Below are 8,400 nucleotides of genomic sequence, written 5' to 3' on the forward strand. Positions count from 1 at the left end.
TCACTATATAAGGATGGGGAGCACATTGTAGTTTTTGTTGATTTTTTTGGATTAAGTATTAATCAATACAAAAATTATTCGTGGGATTCACGATTTATACATCTACTTCTCTCTTAACACCCTAAGTACCAATTAATATAGTATACTCGTGTGATTCACGAGTTTCTTATCTTTCTCTTTGCTATTTACTCATAATTAATCTCTATCTCACGAACTTCTTTCTCCTAGTCCCAGACCTCTGTGGTTCCCACCCGACTCACGCAACGATCCGGAGCCGAAAGGCACGACAGCGTGTCTTGGTCTTCCGTCGACAATCGAGCCATCTTGAAGAAGTTGAGGGCGACATCTTCATCTTCCGAAACCATGTTACTTCCATTTGAAAATCTTGCCCTCGACAGCATGTCAGCCATGGCGTTCTTCTTCCCTGCGATGTGACGGATCTCTGGGTTTAAAGACTTGATGTAGGCGATCCACCTTAGCATAGCAAGATCTGGGGTCGCACATCCCGAGACCATTCCGAGAATTGGGAGACAATCTGTCTCTATTATCACTTCTGACCCGATCAGGTAATCTTTGTCCGTCTTCACTGCCGACACAATACCCCAAAGTTCCCGCTTGACTTGGGCATATCTTTGTTGCCGTTCGCTGAGAACCTTTGCTCCGAACCGGACGACATATCGCGCATTATCTTCACCTTCTTGGTTGATGACCCACCCGATTCCGGTCGGACTCGTATCTACGGTCACGTAAATTGGTTTCCCTTCGGCATAGTCGGCCTTCCTTAGTGCCGGAGCTTCAAGAAGCAGTTTTTTTAATCCTCGCATCGCTTCTGTGTGCTCGCTCGCCATTCGAACTTTATTCTTTTCTTTAGTAGTCCATATAACGGTTCGGCGACATGAGCGTAGTGAGGAATCCATATATGATAAAACGCGCACGCTCCAAGGAACCTTCGAACCTCCGTTTGGTTTTCGCATTCTTCTCTCATGTCTTGGATTGCGTTCACTTTGGATGGCGAGGGCTTCCGGCCGTATGCTCCACACAAGTGACCTACCACCAAGATCTCCGGTTGCCCAAATGCGGATTTTTCTCCCGAAAATGTCAAATTTGCATCTTCGAACCTTTGAAGCACCTTCTCGCAATCTTTCACATGATCCGCAACGAACTTTCTACAACCTTCCTTATCTTTCGATTCATCTTTCTCCTCATCCGAACATCCTTTTATCGGAATATCATCCAAGAATGGCATCGTGATGTCCGGAATGCAATCCTTCAAGACTTTATTCATGGCATTCACCATATGAGCCACCGAGTTCGTTGCGCCTTGGGGTAACGTACACATCCGCACAAGCCCGATCGGAGTCCTCATGGTTGTAATGTCCCGATTGTCGATCGCCAATTGGAATTGGTCATATCCGGAGTAGAGATCGCCAATGGAGTAGATGGACCGGCCCGCAAACGCTTCGGCAAATTCGTCCACGCTCGGACCGATTCCGGCATTTCGAATTGTCACCTTGTTGACGTGTTGAAGATCTTGGATGAATCGCAATGATCCATTCTTCTTCGGCACCGTGAACCACCTATTGGAATAAGGAACATTTGACGGTTCTAGAATTCCCATACTCACCTTCTCCTTTAAGAGCTCGATCAGCTTCGGAAGGTGTGCTCTCGGAACCGGTATCGGTTTCAAGTTCCAAGGCACATGAGGCACCGTGAATGTTACGGGCATGACCATATAATATCCCGTGGTGAGAATTGTCGTAGTATTCTATACACGTGGATAAGTGTGAGGGTTAAACAAAGAGTCTAAAGAAGGGGAGGATTACTTTTAATCCTCGGGATTGAGACAACCCATGAGGCCAAGTGTGAACATGGCTGGGGGCCTTGAGAATTACTATAAATAAGAGGCCTAGCTACCCTCATTTGATCATGCATTGACTACGTCGAGACTCTGTCCGTGAGTGGAACGACTCTTGTAGCAAGCGCGCTATCATCCAGGTACGACTCGACGCCAAGGCGGTGGTATGGGACGCCGATCGAGGCTCGAGTCCGTCTCGATCCCTTCGCTCGGGGGTGGTCGGGTGGATCGGCACCCTTCTTTCTCTCTTTTCTCTCTATTCTTTCTAGATCTATCATTGATATATCCTTATTTTATGCTTACTTTAGTACCTAATCTCTAATATTTGGTATCAGAGCTCATGTACTAACGTTTCTTTTGGTTTTCTTTTTGTCTTCGCGTGGGATGGCGATTGATCGTTGTGCGGTCGCCTTCATGCAGACAAGGATTAGCGAAAGAACTTCGGTAAATTTTCCTTAATTTTTTATCTAATTTTTCTTCTCCCTTCTATACATGTGTATACTTAATATGTAGTTTTTTTTTCATATATTCAATGATGTTGACGTGGTATTTAATTGGTTATCTTAAACGTTTACATATGTCCACGAGGTCAATACCTCGTTTGACATATAAATCATATGTGATGAGTGTCGTATGCGTACGAGGTTACTACCTCAATTGCGTATTACGTTCACGAACATATGTTACGTTCGCGTACGAGGTCAATACCTCGATTCGTTCGAAATGATATGCGTTGGATTTACTATGCGTAAGAGGTCAATACCTCAATTGCGAATTACGCTTAACCTTATTTTCGGATGTTTCGTGTGCGTAGAGGTATATGCCTCGATTACGTATCCCGAATACATCATTGTTGGCTATATAAAAAAAACGATTCATTTAGTATACGCATATGTGGTCACTTATATACGTCTCTGATCGTATATATGTGATAAATGGACATATGTGTATATTTTAGATTACGTGATTCATATCAAATGTTTTCCTACTTGGGGAGAGGATTTTGGTGGCCGTCCTCACATTTTTGTGAGAATGGCGTTGTCACCATCCCTTTTATCAACAATTTTTATTGTTGAAATTCCCGTTGGTCACTTTGATATTTCGTTACGTAACGAACCTCGTATAGCCAAAATGATGTTGAATACGTCGGGCTTGATCCACATCAAGTAGGGTCGCTCTAATGACACACGTATCCAACATCTCCCCTCGTTACATGGATACGATGCCACCATGAGCTCGTTCTTACGAGTGGCATTCGTAATGACGTGACCATGTGATGGGCCACATGAGCCTACGAAGACACAAGGGCTCATTCGGCTTGACCATTAGGTTGCACTTTGGCGTATGCCATCGTAATTACGAGACTTGAGGTTAGGTAACGTACCAACATAGTTTTGGTAAATGAGGGCGAAATAAGGACCTTGACATATATGTTCTTTTAAAAAAACATATATGATCAATTGCCTCGCATATCTCTTATACGCATCAAACATTAAGCATTCGAGAAGAGCAACTTACTTGGTTGGCTCAAGTGTTTAATGTATTTGTTCTCGAGGTCTCGAGTTCAAATATGACCAAGACCATACAACATCCTTGATACATATGACTATAACACATGTTTAGACTTAAGGTCTAAGTGCACCTCGGGGTCCTCGTAATAGGACTTAAAGAGCCGAAACCACATACGTGGGCACAGAAACATAGTTTATTGTTAACATTTTTTTCGTGTATAAACTATTCATGACGCGAACATACATGGTTGAGCCTCGGGGAGCCGCCATGAAAAAAATCGATATAGAGATCAGGGAAAGGCATTCATTTGTCACCCCCATGGTTTTTAAAACACCTCTGTGTTACCATAGTAACCTGATCTTGAACCTCATCTCATACGTCTAGAGGGGTATTGACGTGAGATCAGGATATCGATTAATGTTTGCCCATGATATGTTTACACCACGACAAGATGTTATGACTATTTGTCTGACCTTATCTTATTTCTTTGCCAGAAATAATCATTCAATGGCTCAGAATAACGACCCGATGCCCTCCGCTCAAGCGGAAAGAACTCAAGGAAATCCTCCTGGGACAATGTCCATTGAGGCGTATATTTTACAAGTACAACATTTCCTAAGTTCAACCGCGCAGCAGTTGACCGAATTTCGGCAATCTCAAAGTGCTCTCGAGGCACGAGTCATTAGTCTCCAAAATGAGATTAATAGACCTGATGAGCGTCAGGGTGAACCATCATTTGTCGTAAAGCCATTTACGGGAGATAAAAAGGAAAGAACCGAAGAAGCAATCTGCACGTGGCTGGGCCGATGGGAGTCTCATTTTGAGCTCTATCCCACGCCAGATAGTACGAAGATTGCATATGTCGGCCGAGAACTAGGGGGTAAGGCCGCCGCTTGGTGGCGTGGGCTCCGAACTTTGGGGAGATTGCCCGAGACCTGGACAGACTTTGTCACAGTTTTCAAGGGTCAATTTCTACAACCTCCCTCTCGAACCGAGGCAGCACAAGCTTTAATGAACCTCTCTAGCAGGAAGTTTTCCTCACTAGAAGATTATGTCCACCATGCTAGAACCCAAATCCAAAAATCGGGTCTAGAAGGGGACAATTGGTTAATAGCTTGTTTTGTCAATGGCATCCCCAATTCAGACTATCACTGGATAGTGCACGATAAGGATCCAAAATCCTTCGAAGAGGCCGTTGAGATAGTTCTTCGCTATCAACGCACTTCGAAGAAGGACCATAACAAACCCAACGAAGCGCCCGGGACTAAGCAGTCGCAATTCGTTGGGAAACGCAAGACACCCAACGAATTCATGGATCGCGATTATAAGCAACAACATCCTTTTTGCGTATTCTGCAAAAAGAAGGGTCATACAAAAGAGCAATGTCGTAAGCTCCAACGAAAAGAGCACGACGCCAAACCTAAAGCTACAGACCATAAAGGTCAGATTCCTAATGTCCTTCAGGTCTATACACATCATTTGAGTAATTGTCAATGTTCTTTCCCTCATTATGTATTGGGTCCCAATGATTTACTACGTGCAAACGGGTATATCAATGGATCTCCCGTACAATTTTTATTTGATTCGGGAAGCTCACACAATTTTGTGAATGATCGTTTGGTACAGATATGGGGAATCCAACCCACCGTAAGTGATCACACCTACACGGTGCACTTGGCTGATGGAAGAGTACAACACATCAACGAGGCGATTCATTCTTTAGGAATTTCTATTGATACCTATATAGAGGAAGTAGACTTCCATGTAATGAATCTTAGTACCACCGATGTAATACTGGGTTATCCCTGGTTTTATAATAAAAGCTCTTCTTTATTTATTGATTGGGTTCGCCATTCCATTTCTTTTGTACTCAACGATTGTACGCATTTTATTCAATGTGTAAAAAAACAATCCCTCTCGATTGTTTCCTCGTGTCCATCAATATCCGAGTTATCTTGTTCTACGTTATTTTATTGTGTACTTGATCCGGACATTCACGTTTACAATATCGATAATGTCTCGGGTCAATTAACATATTTTGAACAAAAACAACTTGATGAAATCGTAAACGATTTTCGTGATGTTTTTCCGAGTGAACTACCCGATGGTTTACCTCCTAAACGTAATATAGACCATCGTATAGATATTGTACCTGGCGTTGCACCCATTAGTATACCTCCGTATCGCCTAAGTCGATCTGAAGAGGATGAGGTAGCTAAGCAACTTAAGGACTATTTACGAATGGGTTATATACGTTATAGTAAATCTCCATGGGGTGCACCAGTTCTCTTGGTTAAAAAGAAAGAGGGCACATGGCGTATGTGTATTAATTACCGACACTTGAATAAAGTGACGATCAAGAATTCGTACCCATTGCCCCGGGCTGACGATCTAATTGACCGTCTCCAGGGAGCTCGGTATTTTACGAAACTTGATCTCCGTACTGGCTACCATCAAATACGAATAAGTGAGGACGATGTTCCTAAAACAGCATTTCGTACGCGCTACGGCCATTATGAGTTTTTGGTTATGCCTTTTGGTTTGACCAATGCTCCGGCTACATTTCAACAAGAAATGAATGACATTTTCCGAGAACAACTTGGAAAATTTGTCGTTATCTTCTTAGATGATATTTTAGTTTATAGCCGTACATTGCAAGAACATGCTAGACATGTCCGCTTTGTTTTACAAATATTGCGTGACAAACAATTTTACGCGAAGATCTCAAAATGTGAGTTCATCAAGAAATCAATTACTTATCTTGGACATCTCATAACCGAACGAGGAGTTGAAATTGATCCTTCTCGCATCGAGAAAATCAAGCTTTGGCCCACTCTTCGGAATATTCGAGAAGTTCGATCATTCCTTGGTTTTGTCGGATTTTTGCGAAAATCTCTTCGTAATTACTCACAATTGACGATGCCGTTTACTGATCTTCTAAAAGGTCAAACGCGTAAGTCTACAAAACCTATTGTGTGGAATGCTACACTAGACCTCGCCTTTAAGGAACTCAAGGACTTGGTATGCAAGGCTCCTTCACTTCTTTTACCCGATCCTTCAAAACCTTTTGAGGTTGAAACCGACGCAAGCGATTATGCTATAGGTGCTGTCTTGTATCAAGATGGTAAACCAATAGCATTCGAGAGTAAGAAACTTGATTCTGCTCAATGTCGGTATACCGTTCAAGAAAAGGAATTATTTGCGGTTATACATGCGCTCAAAACATGGCGCCATTATCTTTATGGAAATCGCTTTGTGGTAACTACGGACCACGAGTCCTTGAAATATTTTTGTGACCAACAAGACCTGAAAGGTCGTAAGGCACGATGGGCTGATCTCATCCAGGACTTTGATTTTTCCATACGATATCGTAAAGGTTCCATGAATACTGTCGCTGATGCACTAAGTCGCATCCGTGAAGTTAACATGCTTAGCTTCACTGAAATAACATCAGATCTTTATGATCACCTTCGAGGAAAGTATCCTGATGACAATTATTTTGCAAAATACTGGGCAAGAGTCGAGTCTGGAACAGACACCACCACACCCTCGAAGGAATACTTCCACATTGCTAACGGTCTGCTCTACCGTAATGGGAAGGTTTGTGTTCCAGATTTGCCTGAGGTCAAAAAGAGAATTCTTTTTGAATGCCATGATGCACCCTCAGCAGGGCACCCTGGAATACATCGTACACTCGTTCTCATCTCCACTCAATTTTATTGGCCTAAGATGCGTCCTGACATACATAGCTATGTGACTAAATGTCACCAATGTCAGGTTAACAAAGCCGAGCAACTTAAAGCCGCAGGACTTTTACATCCCTTGGACATTCCCAATAATAAGTGGGAAAGTATATCCATGGATTTTATTGTTAGCCTTCCTCGCACCCAAAAAGGTCATGATGCCATATGGGTTGTGGTTGACAGACTAACTAAAATGGCCAGATTTATTGCTACTAAAACCACGGTAACAGCTCCTGAATTGGCTTACCAATTCGTTGATGAGTTATTTCGTTTTTACGGGTTACCGATGGATATCGTGAGTGACCGAGATCCAAAGTTTACTAGTGACTTCTGGACGCAAGTCTTTAAGAAGTTAGAAACTACGTTGAGCATGAGCTCCACGGATCATCCTCAATCCGATGGACAGACAAAACGAGTAAATCAAATTATTGAGGACATGCTTCGAGCATACGTTGGTGCAAAACCAACAAAATGGGAACGTTACCTCCCAATTTTGGAGTTTGCTTATAACAGCTCCAAGCATACGTCGACGGGATATAGTCCTTTTATGTTGATGTATGGATTTCAGCCACGAGCCCCGATTGATGTTAATATACATCATGATGAGTTGCGAAGTACGCAAAAATTTCTTCGGGATATGCAAGATATGTTGCATATTGCACGGGATAATATAAAAACAGCTCAGGATAGAGCGCGTTTTTATGCCGATCATCATAGGCAACCTCGTGTATTCAGCCCTGGACAGAAGGTATTTTTACGTGTACCTCACAATTCTAAGACATTGTCTATGGGTAAGTGCGCTAAGTTAGCCCCACGGTTTTGTGGACCTTTTACAGTCCTCAAACGCATTGGATCATCAGCCTATCGTCTCGCTCTTCCCGATGGTGTTGGAATCCATCCAGTCTTTCATGTAAGTCGTCTAAAAGAACTTCTAGGTTCTGGCGACAATACAGTTACAACTGAAACTCTGGTTACTTCTGAAGATTTATCTTCTTAACCACATGTACCAGAAAGAATTCTCGATGTTAAAACAAAAAAATTACGTACTAAGGAAATCCGAGAATTTAAAATAAAATGGATGGATAAATCAATCAAAGATGCCACATGGGAACGCGAAACGACTCTAACAACTAACTTTCCTAACTTTCCATTGCAAGAGTGCAATGTTTTAAAGAGGGGGAGTATGTTACGGGCATGACCATATAATATCCCGTGGTGAGAATTGTCGTAGTATTCTATACACGTGGATAAGTGTGAGGGTTAAACAAAGAGTCTAAAGAAGGGGAGGAT

At 42.5% G+C, this 8,400-nt stretch overlaps 1 long non-coding RNA gene across 1 annotated transcript; it reads left to right on the forward strand.

Annotated features, from left to right (window-relative positions):
• Positions 1 to 1,730: 1,730 nt before the first annotated feature.
• LOC147860661 (uncharacterized) lies at positions 1,731 to 3,987 on the forward strand. Its single transcript, XR_015530136.1, has 3 exons — positions 1,731 to 1,995; positions 2,276 to 2,299; positions 3,862 to 3,987. It is a non-coding gene; the product is annotated as an uncharacterized LOC147860661 (long non-coding RNA).
• The last annotated feature ends 4,413 nt before the right edge of the window (positions 3,988 to 8,400 follow it).

Source organism: Azolla caroliniana, unplaced genomic scaffold (genome assembly GCF_043228905.1).
Source record: "Azolla caroliniana isolate FFs.n. ecotype wild unplaced genomic scaffold, voAzoCaro1.0.p SCAF_8, whole genome shotgun sequence".
NCBI lineage: Eukaryota > Viridiplantae > Streptophyta > Polypodiopsida > Salviniales > Salviniaceae > Azolla > Azolla caroliniana.